Below are 12,705 nucleotides of genomic sequence, written 5' to 3' on the forward strand. Positions count from 1 at the left end.
TCCTATTTAGAACCTAAAGAAAGGTGTATTCTGCTTAACTGCTCCCTGCCTCTCCCCACATCACTCTTGAGCGTGTTTCTTCTCTCCGGACCTGGAGCTCTGACGAGGTCTGGGCCCACTTCTCCTGCTTCGCATTTCCCCAGGCCCTATACTGATGTGGAAGGCACACAACATTTGTTTATCTTATTGCGTTATCCTCATTACCTGCTGCACTCTATCGTGACTATTCCACTCCATTCAAACAGACAAACCTGCACCTCGTTTCGTGCGTGAAACCGGCAGCCATTTTTGGTGCTCCATAATCTCCAAAACAACAACAACAAAAACAAAGCCATCTCACCCCAAATCATTACCTCTCTCTTTCAGAAAGAACTGTGAATAGAATATATTTGTCATTTCTGAATGCTTCAAATAGTCATTATAATTATGTATAAACACATCCCATATAATAAAAAACAATAGGTAACTTTGGTTTTAATAATGATAGTCACTCACAGTTTTTCGTCTTCGTCTATGGCCTGGTCCACTGTGTTGCAGGTCCCAGGAGTGAAGGAAGCAGGCTTGTCCAGCCACAAGGGGACACACTGGGGTTTCGCTATCTCCTTGGTGTCCTCAAGAAGCCCACGGAAGTTTTCTGGCAATGGTTTCTGGGTTTGGGCAGCCATACGTTTACACGTTGGGAAGCATGTTGGTTGGATTCGGAGCTGCAGAGGTGTGAGCTGCACCCCTTCCTGTGGAGCCATATGCCCTGGCTTTTCCTGCCAGCACAGACTGGAAAGACCGTCTACTTCTTTTTCCCTATGTGAGTGCCAGTAATTCAGTCCGGGTCCTTCCAGCCTTTTCCCACTCTTTTCTCTTCTTCCCTTCCTCTACCTCCTCCCACAGATGTCTAGGTAAGAGAAAAATCATCCGGTGTTCCTGAGAAAATAGGGAAAACCACGGGCTTCCGGAGGCCTCCCCACTGCTCGGCCTCCGGGTGCAGACGGCTCAGCACTCAGCCGCCTCTCCCCTTCTAGGAAGAGGGTCTTTTTAGTTCATGGGGTGAATCAGTAGAATTTTGAAATCCCCTCTCCCCCAAAATCATCTTGTACCAGGTTTATTCAACGAGCCGGATTCTGCAAGGGACCCTGAAAAGCGACTTTGTCTCACCCAAAATCATCTTGTACCAGGTTTATTCAACGAGCCGGATTCTGCAAGGGACCCTGAAAAGCGATTTTCTCTCACCCCATCATTGCCTTTGGTTTTACAGCCTAAAAGGTCTTTTTCCAGCCTCGAGCAACCTTCCAGGTAGAGCCCGTGGCTTTCCAGACAAGTCAGGAATTAAAACAGCATAACCTTCAGTTAAAAAAAAGAAAAGAAAAATTCAGTTCTATTGTAATCAAAACCATTATCTTCCACTTAATTTAAAGTCCGTCCTCCCTCCAGCTAGGCCTGAGCCACACAGCCGCTCCGCCCCCGGGACGGGGGAAGAGCCGGGCGAGATCTCTTCATCAACCTCGTTTCCCGCTAGCTCAGCCACCTCCCATTCCTGGGAGGAGCCAGGGAAGAAGGAAGTTGAGTCCGCCCTCGGTATGCCCAGGTTCCTTATCCGCAGATTCAAGCAACTACAGATGGAAAATATTCGGGGAAAAAATTTCCAGAAAGTTCCAAAAACTAAAACTTGAATTTGCTGGGCACCCAGGAACTATTTACAAAGTATTTACGTTGTATTACTCTGCCATTTTGTATAAGGACTTGGGAATCTGCAGATATCCTGGGGGCGTGGGGCAGGCGGCGCACGAGGATCCTGAAAGCAATCACCTGCAGATACCAACGGAGGACTGGAGAAAGCATAGAATATTACTTAACCAGTGCTGGTGCAATCTGGCTACTCCATGCCCAAATACTGACTGTCGTTGGCAGAAAATACCTTCCCCAAAGCTGTCCACATTCTAATCTGTGAAACCTGTGAATACATTACCTTCCATTGAACAAGGGACTTTGTGGATGTGATGAAGTTTAGGACCTTCAGATGGGAAGGATTGGCCTGGATTATCCAGGTGGGCCCAATGTAATCCCAAGTGTCTTTATAACAGGGAGGCAGGAGGGTCAGAGTCCGAGAAAGAGGTGTGATGGTGGAAGCAGAGGTCAGGTGATGTCATTGCTGGCTGGGAGCTGGGAGCCGAGGAAGGAGGGCAGCCTCAAAGAGTTGGAAAGTTCAAGGACAGAAATTCTCCACTTGAGCTCCCAGAAGAAACACAAGCCTGCTAGCACCCTGATCTTAGCCCCCTGAGACCCATGTTAGACTTCTGACCTCCAAAGCTATGAGATCATGAATGTGCATTGTTTTAAACCACAAGTTTTTGGTAATCTATCAGAGCGGCAATAAGAAACTAATATGCTGACTCATGGAGAACTTTCCGGACTCCCACAGTGGGAATCTTGGCATGTACTGTATGGCCAGGCTGCTCAAGGGGGCTGTTCTGCTGTTCTCTGTACACCCCCTACTCGACCAGCGCCTGCTTCACCTACACCTACTCACAGGACTGACCTTGCCCCTCTGCTAGTTTCCCTGGTAACCGATGAGCCAACCTGACATCAATTCCGTCTTAACTAGCAATCTCTCCCCCTCCATGGCCACCCCCCTACCTGTACCACCCCCACCCCGGAGGGACGACTGCCACCTTGTCCTGCCTGCGGCCCACCGCACACGGTGGGGTGTGGCTCCAGGACCTTGCCTCCAACATGTAAGATCCCCCATCCATTAAACCACTGATGTCTCTGTTGCTGACTCCGGGCTCTTTCTTCGGTCTTAAAGCTGGGCATGCGCACAGGCCTTGTGGGCCTTCAGGGTACAACACAACACGTACCTTTCTCGAAAGCACTGCTTCTCAACCAGGGGCAATGTTTGCCCCCCACCCCCAGGGGGTATTTGATAAAGTCTGGAAACATTTTAAATTACATTAACTGGTGCAGGGGCAGGGGGGCAGTGATTTCTAGTGGGTGGAGGCCAGAGATACAGCTGACCATCCATCAATGCACAGGACAGACTCCTACAGCAATTATTAGGTCCAAAACGTCAGTAGTGTCAAGGCTGAAAAATCCTGATCTAAAGCAAGCAATGAACTCTTTGGCTTCTTAGAAATCTCTCTCCTGTCCAACAGACAGCCCCCCTCCAAGAGGGTCCTTTCAAAATAACTTGAGATTGATTCACTTCTACCACCTGTGCCTGAGGGGAGGGTAATGACCCTTCTTGGCTCACCAAACATCCCCAATTCATGCAGCCCCTACTGAAGGATCCTCTCTTTTGTAGGTTAGAGGTGGGAGATTGTATGGCTCTTGTCATAACTGACACCATCTTGGTTCCATACAGTTCCTCCAGCCCTTACGCTGACCCTACCCAGGGCTGTGTGGCATATCACTTCCCTGTCATCAAGGGCTTTGTAGTTAACAGACATTTTTAAATCATCATTAAGACCAAGTGGCCTTTATGCTCTGTTAGTCCCCCAACAATGAAGAACTTCACTGATGTGTTCCCAACTCCCAAAGACTAGTTACCCATTCATAAATCTTGACTTAGGAATGCACATCCTGTTTCTTTCCAAGCACGTACCCCCATACCCTCTTATAGGTTAACTATAAAATTGTCCCAGTGGCCCCGCAGGGTTGTAGAGTGCAGCTTCTAATGCTTCTGGATTGTGGTCTACTGATCACACACTGTGAGTAAGTCACCCTATAAGAAACTGATCCACTGATTTTATGGAGCTGCCTGCCTTGTTTTTCGGTCTCAAGAGGGAGGAGATATGCGGATATATGTATATGTATAGCTGATTCACTTTGTTATAAAGCAGAAACTAACACACTATTGTAAAGCAATTATACTCCAATAAAAATGTTAAAAAAAAAAAAAAGATAACTTCTCAGTTGGTGGGCGCTTTTAATTCCCTCGGTCCTCCAACAGAGATGAATTAAGAATTCTCTCCAGATTATGTGGCCATTTATCACCAATTGTATTCCACTTGAATGGTTTAGAAAACACTCAAGAGCCTCATTTAACATCCTGTTACACACCTTCCTTAAGACAATTAAGGCATTGTTAGAGTTTAGAGATTTTCCTGTTAACTAATTCTGCAGGGAAGCATTGTAAGCAAACATTTCCATGAAATGACGATGATTTTCATTTCCTGAATGTGTCTTTCACACAAATTTGTAGAACTGGAATGGGTAGACACACTCTAATATTGTATGTATCAGAGAAAGGACATACACAAACGAAGGAAAAGAGTATAGGGAGCATGGCGGGGCCTGTGTGCTTCATCCAGTCATTCATGAATTCAGCAAATATTCTACTCAAACATGACCTTTCCATCAAAACTCTCCCTGACCAGTGTTTAAAATAACCCACTTACCACCCTATGCCCACTTTCCATCCTCTCACCCTTTTTCTTTCTTTTTTTAATTGAGATGTAACCGCATGCCATAAAATTCACTCTTTTAAGTGTATAATTCAGTGGGTTTTAGTATATTTACAAGATTTGTGCAACCAATCACTGCTATCTAATTCTGGAACATTTTCATCACCCCAATAAGAAACCCTGTTTCTTTAGCATTTATTCCCCATTTCCCCTCTCTAGTTCCTGTCAATCACCAATCTACTTTCTATCTCTATGAATTGGCCTATGCTGGGCATTTCATATGAATGGAATCAGCCTTTTGTTTCTGGCTTCTTTTACTTAGCATAATGCTTTCAGGGTTTATCCCTGTTGTAGTATATATCTGTACTTCATTCCTTTTTCATGGCTGAATAATATTTCTTTGAAAGGATATACCACCTTTTTCAAAATTTCTCAGACATTTGGGTTGTTTTCTCTTCTTCACTATCATGAATAATGCTGTTATGTACGTTCACATTCAAGTTTTTGTGTGGACATATGTTTTCAATTGTCTTGTCCTACCTAGGAGTATAATTTCTGGATCACATGGTAACTCGATGTTTAACTTTTTGAAGGACTGTTGAACTGTTTTGCAAAGTGGTTGCACCATTTTACATTCACACCAGCAATGTATGAGGGTTCCAATTTCTCCACATCCTTGCCAACACTTGTAATTGTCTTTTATTTTTGCCATCCGAATGGACGTGAAATGGTAGCTCATTGTGGTTTTGACTTGCATTTCCCTAATGACTAATAGGGCTGAGTGCTTTTTTCACATACTTATTGGCCACTTGTATATTTTCTTTGGAAAAAATATCTTCAAATCCTTTGCCTGTTTCCTTTTTTTGAAGTACAGTTGATTTACAATATTGTGCTAATCTCTGCTGCACAACAAAGTGACTCAGCTTTACACATTCATTTTTAATATTCTTCACCATTATGGTAAAGAGACTGGATATAATTCCCTGTGCTATACAGTAGGACCTTGTTGTTTATCCATCCTAAATGTAACAGTTTGCCTTTGCCTGTTTTTTAATTGAGCTGTCTTTTTATTGTTGAGGCTGTAAGAGTTCTTTATATATTCTGGGTACTAGACTCATCATATATATGATTTGCAAATATTTCCTCCCGTTATGTGGGTTGTCTTTTCACTTTCTGGATGGTGCCCTCTGAAGCACGAAACTTTAAATTTTGACAGTCCAATATTTGAAAATTTTCTTTCATTGCTTGTACTTTACATGTCATATCTAGGAAACCTTTGTGTAATCCAAGATCACAAAAATTTACACTTATACTTTCCTGTAAGAATTCAATAATTTTAACTCTTACATTTAAGTCTTTGACCCATTTTGAGTTAATTTTCGTACATAGTATGAGATAGAAATCTAACTTCATTCTTTTGCATGAGGATATTCAGTTGTTCCATCATTTTTGAAAAGACTATTCTCCCCCCATTAAGCAGTTTTGGCACCCTTGTTGAAAATCAATACTTTATTTTCTTTATGGTGCTTATCACCATCTGAAATTATCATCTGCCCTTCTCAAACTCCCTCACTCCTCTCCCCCTACGTTTTCTCCCCCTCAACACACACACAAACTAAACTAAGTTTCACGAAGACAAAGTTGTCTCACTTACGGTTTATATCCAATGTCTGGGATATAGTAAGCAATTAATAAATATTTGTTGAATGAATGAATAAAGGAAACTCCACTTTTTTTTTAGAAAAAAAAATGGCCACTGTATGTATCTATACTTCCTGAGTGCAAGAAATCATTTAACTTAGGGCAAAAAAGATTGCTGTGTGATGGGCCTAAATGAGATTTCATTACCACTTCCTGGACTGGGTGTGATGAAAGTGATTAGGCAAGTAACTACACATTGATAAAGAGAGAGCCTGCAGAGAACTTCAGTAGAAATCCAAAGGCAAGTGTAAAGGGACTATCCAAGATACAGTACTTGATATTCAGCAACGTCCTCATCTCCTAACGATGTCTACTCACCTCTGAATGGTGAGCTCGATGTACTAAACCAGCTCTCAGGTCAAGCACAGTGTTTACTGGTATTCTAGTATTCTGATGTTTTGAATTCTTTAGAAACAGGCTCTGTAGTCATCTAAAGTTAGCCTATTTAAGGAATATAGTTTTTATTTGCAATATGTCTTTCAAAAATAAATATTGGGCTTCCCTGGTGGCACAGTGGTTAAGAATCCGCCTGCCAGTGCAGGGGACATGGGTTCGAGCCCTAGTCCGGGAAGATCCCACATGCCGCAGAGCAACTAAGCCCGTGCGCCACGACTACTGAGCCTACGCTCTAGAACCCATGTGCCACAACTACTGAGCCCGTGTGCCACAACTACTGAAGCCTGCACGCCTAGAGCCTGTGCTCCGCAATAAGAGAAGCTACAGCACCGCAACGAAGAGTAGTCCCCCGCTCGATGCAACTGGTGAAAGTCCACGAGCAGCAACGAAGACCCAACGCAGCCATAAATAAATAAATAAATAAAATTAAAAAAAAAAAAATTAACCAACATGTTAATTAAAAGATACACTATTAAGAGACAATATAGGGACTTTTCTGGCGGTCCAGTGGTTAAGACTCCATGCTTCCATTGCAGGTGGCACAGGTTTGATCCCTGGTCTGGGAACTAAGATCCCACATGCTGCACGGTGCAGCCAAAACAAAACAAACAAAAACACACAACAACAACAAAATCTCATATTTAAATAAAAGAGGAGAGACAATATGAATTTTCTTACAAAAGCTTTCTGAAGTATTTCTGACCATGAGTATAAAGATTCAGAGCTCTCCCTAAAAGTGAGTAGATAAAACTCTTAGCCAGCCGCCTAAAATAGAAAAGGTTCTCAAAGACTTTCCTGAGGCTCCTATTTAGAAAGAAAGAGCGTGCCCTCCCACTAGTGGAAGAATTAAGTAATTGCTTGATTTTCCAAGAAGGATTCATAGACTTCATCTTATGGTGAAAACTGTTAGCTAAGCTTTAGAGCCACATAATTCATTGCCTGCACAAGACGTGAATTGAAGAGATCATTGAAAACTCCAGGGACTACAGAAGCCAGGAACATAAAGGTCTATTTTCCGGGTAAGAAAAACAAACCAAGTACCAGGAAAATAATCAAACTGTATTTTTCGGAACTATGACTGCAACCAAATCACATAATATGTGCATGCGTGATATTGACAATTGCATCTCAAATTCAAAGTTGAAAAAAAAAATCAAGATAAAAGGGTTTCCCTGGTGGCGCAGTGGTTAAGAATCCGCCCACCAAGGCAGGGAACACGGGTTCGAGCCCTGGCTGGGGAAGATCCCACGTGCCGCGGAGCAACTAAGCCCGTGCGCCACAACTACTGAGCCCGCGAGCCACAACTACTGATCCGACGTGCCACAACTACTGAAGCCCAAGCGCTTAGAGCCCGTGCTCTGCAACAAGAGAAGCCACCACAATGAAGAAGCCTGAGCACCTCAACAAAGGGTAGCCCCTGCTCGCCACTAGAGAAAGCCTGCGCACAGCAACGAAGACCCAACACAGCCATAAATAAATAAATAAAAACCAAGATAAAAATTGGAATATTTTACTGCTAATATTTTCTTTCACAATTTGTTGACTTTTATTTTGGAACCAGAAATCTGCAACTTTTTCTTTGGCAGCAATATTTCATTGCTAAATCTTGTTTTAAGTTTGATATGAACTCAGAATTCAGCCTTGACAGGTAGTCTTGACTAGAAGTGATGTTTGATATTGGAAAAGAGCTGTTGAAAAACGTAGGCATTTTCAAAGATTTTCAAAAGCTCTCTGCACAATTGCTAAGGTATTTGCAGGAGTTTGACTTTCTAGTGTCACCGTACTAAATCTTCCATCCTGTATGACACCACAGATCATCTTCCACATTATAGGTAAGAACTGATAAAGGAGCACAGAGCAGTGGGAGGTTATTTTCAGAGTTTGAGATCAATAAACCACTTTGGAAAGTCAGTTGTCAGTGTATCCATCACAGAATTCAGGCCATCAATTCCAGTTCGAGAAACTAATTCTAGCACAGAAAAGAGGACCAGGTAACACTCTCCCAGATAATTGTCTCCATAATGCTTTACAACTACTGTGAATGGCTTTGTAGGAAATAAGGAAATATTCAAAGTGTCTGTCAACCCAAAGGGCCAAGTATGTGACAACAATCTTTGCTGCTTAACATAAGCAAAGATTTTTGTTTTTCCTCAGATGATGTGAATGAGTTTGTTTCAACAGTTCAGTAATACTCCATAGCCTCAGCCATGACTAAGCCTCTCAACCTACCTGCCGTGAGGAGACTGCCGTGTCATGTGTCCAATTCATCGAACGCTCTGTGGTCCAAACCCTAGGAGGAGATCCAGCTTACAGGTGGTGACCTCTGCGTCTGTGATGTATTCCACTTTTAACTTCCAGCAGAAAGCAATTTCTGCTGAATACTGCAAATGAGTAGATGTAAAAGCTGTGTCCTTATGTAACTTACGACATGAAACTTACATTTAATGGCAAGTCCAATATGAGCATCATCTATCCCAGGAACATCATCTACATAAAATTGTTTGAAAGTTTCCTCTGTTACAGAAATGAATTTCTTAATCGCTTACTCATACTGTGCCTGTCATGGACATGCTGTCCAAAATATTTTCAATCATAAAAATTCTCAAACCCTTGGGGCTTCCCTGGTGGCGCAGTAGTTAAGAATCCGCCTGCCAATGCAGGGGACACTGCAACCAGAGAAAGTCCGCGCGCAGCAACAAAGACCCAACGCAGCCAAAAATAAAAATGTTTTTAAATTAATTAATTAAAAAAAGAATCTCAAACCCAGAGTGAATAAATAGAGCTAATTATTACATCTAAGTACTACGAAATATGTACCCTCATCAGCTGTAATAGCAAACGTCACAGCGTTTAAAACTTTCACACAATTTATCTTTTCGTTTCCTAGCCATATTTCCAGGACATTGAACAACAGCCTTTCCAGTTACGCTTACATTTGCACGTGCTTCCATCTTTTCAGGACACACAATTTCCGCTACATTCAAAAGATACTCTGGTACAACTTGCGGTCTGTGAAGACACTGATGTCCCAGGCAGATTTTTCACTTAAATACATAACTGCTTATTTTATGAACAACCAGAACAAACCTTGTTGACATTTCAGTTCTCTTGGCAGTGCATTAGGTTTTGATCACATCTCTTCCACATCCCTGGTCTTTGTTCTTCCAGTGGTTTATTTCATAGGGCATCTAGGCTGTTTTCTTTAATTACATTTGTCGACTAAGAAAAAAAAAAAGGTACAACCTAAAGAGTTATGTTTTATTCAGGGACATTACTGAGGACTATAGACTGGGAGGCAGCCTCTCACATAGCTCTGAGGAACTGTTCCAAAGAGGTAAGGGAAGAGCCAGGATATATAGTTTTTGTTGGGAAAAAACAAAAAACAAACATGTAGCTGAACATCAAAAGATTACTGCTAATCACAAAAAACCAGACATGTCAGGTTAATGATTTTAGTGCTTTTCTACATATGGGAAGATGCAAAAGTCTGGGCCCATTGAAATTATTCCTTTGATAAGCATCTTAACTATCTAGGGCCAGACAGTTTTTTTCTCCATCCTGAATCTCCTCTCAGGGCACACAGTGGGGTGGCTACAGTGACTGATGGCTTGATGGTGGGCATAATTCATTGTTTACTGTAATGGCAGGCAACACTCTTTGTTTACTAAAATGGCAAGCAATATTTTTTTGTCCACATATCCTTTGCCAAATAAGCACATAGGAATGGTTTTCAGTTTATAAAGAACATTTGACCCTCTAGGCTTATCTTCTTTTTCCTCCTTTTCATAGTGATATGAGAAATATCTTTGCTTTCCTAACACTATGTAGTAGAAGTGATTTTCACAAGCTCAAATCTCAGTTTTTAAAAATATTATAATTTTCTGTAATTCAGCCTCTGGATATGGTATCCCTCTACCTGGTGGGAGAATTGTCCTCTTAGTTTCCTCCAGGAAGTCAGTCAGTCACTTCCACAAAGATGGTGGGTGGCTTGGTTCCTGTTGCCCCAGAATTGACCCTAGAGCCCACACTATAAACCACACAGGAAAGTACCCTTTACCTGTAGTCATTCTAACCGTCCCCTGCTCCAAATTAGACTTGCAATGGGGAGCTTTGGAGATGCCAATGCTTAGCTTTTCTCCAGAACAATGGCTCAGAATTTTTGAGGGTGGGAGACCTGGGTGTGGATTTTTTTTTTTTAAGCCCTTCAGGTAATTCAGGCAATTCTGGTATGTAGACAGGGTTAAGAAGGACAGATTAAAGAAAGCAGCCAAGAACTAAGACTACATACTTACCCTGAAAGTTTACCAAAATGGGGAAATGCCAGCCCTACTGTAACCAGCCAGGATCCCAACAGCAACCCTCCACCTCGGTCATACTTTAAAAAAGATGAGGGGAGGGAGACAAGAGGAGGGTGACATGAGTCATGGGTAGCATGCTGGACAGTGCCACAAAGGCCTCTCAGCAACTCACTTGTTCTCCTCAGGAGATAGCCAGTACAGGGATGCCTGGCCCCCAGAGGCACCAGGGCCAGATGGTGTAGGGGAAGCAGCACCCACAAGACAGTACATTTACCACAGCAGCCAGTAAAATAATGAGACATCCTCCGGCCCTCCTCTCCACACCAGCACCCTGGAGGAAGAGGAAGGAGAGACCGGTGTCTCAGAGCCTACCCCATTCCCATCCAACCCAAGCAGATGGGTCTCAGCTCAAACTGTGCTTGGGACAAAGGGAGAAGGTAAGGTTTAAACCAAATATGACACTAAATTGGATTGAGTAGTAATAAGCAAAAAAGACTAGAAAAGATGCAACCTGCCCAAGATACCACTATGGGATTGAAACCAACCAGGACGCTGTGGGGTCCCACCGGATACAAAAGCGTTTCCATGTCTCCTGTTTCTTGTTTGTAGAAAAAGGTTTTAGACTCCTAGACCTTTCCTTGAGTTTCAAAGCGCAGATTCAAACAGTTACAACTAGGGAAGTGAGGGAGTGCAGAAACAAAGGAAAAGCAAGCCCAACAAAATCTTTTCCACGATGGTTAGCTTAAACTAATGCCTTGATTTATGACCCCAAACTGTGGAGATAATGTCCTGTGGCTTCAACCAGCTGCCCCAAGTGAACTTAAAATTGATGACACCAGGAGGGCTAATTAAGAAATGAAGCTGGGCTTCCCTGGTGGCGCAGTGGTTGAGAGTCTGCCTGCCAATGCAGGGAACATGGGTTCGAGCCCTGGTCCGGGAAGATCCCACATGCCGCGGAGCAACTAGGCCCGTGAGCCACAACAACTGAGCCTGCGCGTCTGGAGCCTGTGCTCCGCAACAAGAGAGGCCGCGATAGTGAGAGGCCCGCGCACCGCGATGAAGAGTGGCCCCCACTTGCCGCAATTAGAGAAAGCCCTTGCATAGAAATGAAGACCCAACACAGCCATAAATAAAATTAAATTAAAAAAAAAAAAAAAAAAGAAATGAAGCTTCTGAACCATCACAGAAGCTCTGAGTAAATAATAAAATGCTTCAGCCATGGCTTTTGCTCTCTCCTGGAAAGAAGTTAAGGGATCACAAAACCATGATTTACTAGTTTGCTTTGCAGGCACGCATAGATCGATCACAATCACCAAGGACACCCCGAGTCACAAGACAGTGCCAGGAAGTCTGCAACGGAGGTCTTATCAGGAAGGTGAGATCACAGAGATCCCCTCCCCTTTACCTTTTTTGCCTTTAAAAACCTCGCACCCCAGCCAGCCAACCAGTTGGATTTGAGATGAGTCTAGGTCTCCATCTTCTGAGTTGGCACCTCCTCTACAAATAAACCTTTCTCTGCTCCAAACTCTGTTTCAGTTTGGCCTCACTGTGCATCGGGCACATGAACTTGGGTTCGACAACAGGATGGGAATAGATTCAACAGCACAGAGCTGAGCACTGTATTGAAGGGGAAATCTTGTTCATGTTTATCCCCCTCACTGAGTTGACACTGCTCCCGAAGCCAACTATTCTTTAGTGTTTTCTCAGTCACTGTAGGCTTGAACCCTAGGATTACAAGATTTTCTTAGGAGTCCTCCTTCCTATCCTCCCTGAGGTGAGGTATATGTCATTTGGGGATCAAACAGAGACTTGGAGGGGGGGCAGGAGGTGGATGTTCCTCTGTCCTTGCACTGGCTTCATCAGAACCCAAGCTTGCAAAGCCTCCTTGGTATGACCAACCACCAGACCCCCTTGGA

General features: G+C 43.2%; 1 long non-coding RNA gene across 4 annotated transcripts in view; it reads right to left on the reverse strand.

The window, feature by feature from the left end:
- Window positions 1-12,705, reverse strand: part of LOC137768214 (uncharacterized) — a 188,794-nt gene that overhangs the window by 154,308 nt on the left and 21,781 nt on the right. For 3 of the 4 annotated variants that reach the window (XR_011074734.1, XR_011074731.1, XR_011074733.1), the window contains exons 4-6: window positions 9,579-9,710; window positions 8,721-8,872; window positions 496-1,335 (exon numbers count right to left, since the gene is read on the reverse strand). This is a non-coding gene — a long non-coding RNA (uncharacterized lncRNA). The remainder of the gene's footprint in view (window positions 1-495; window positions 1,336-8,720; window positions 8,873-9,578; window positions 9,711-12,705) is intronic. The other variant, XR_011074732.1, reaches the window with a different exon arrangement.

Source organism: Eschrichtius robustus, chromosome 8 (assembly GCF_028021215.1).
Source record: "Eschrichtius robustus isolate mEscRob2 chromosome 8, mEscRob2.pri, whole genome shotgun sequence".
Classification (NCBI taxonomy): domain Eukaryota; kingdom Metazoa; phylum Chordata; class Mammalia; order Artiodactyla; family Eschrichtiidae; genus Eschrichtius; species Eschrichtius robustus.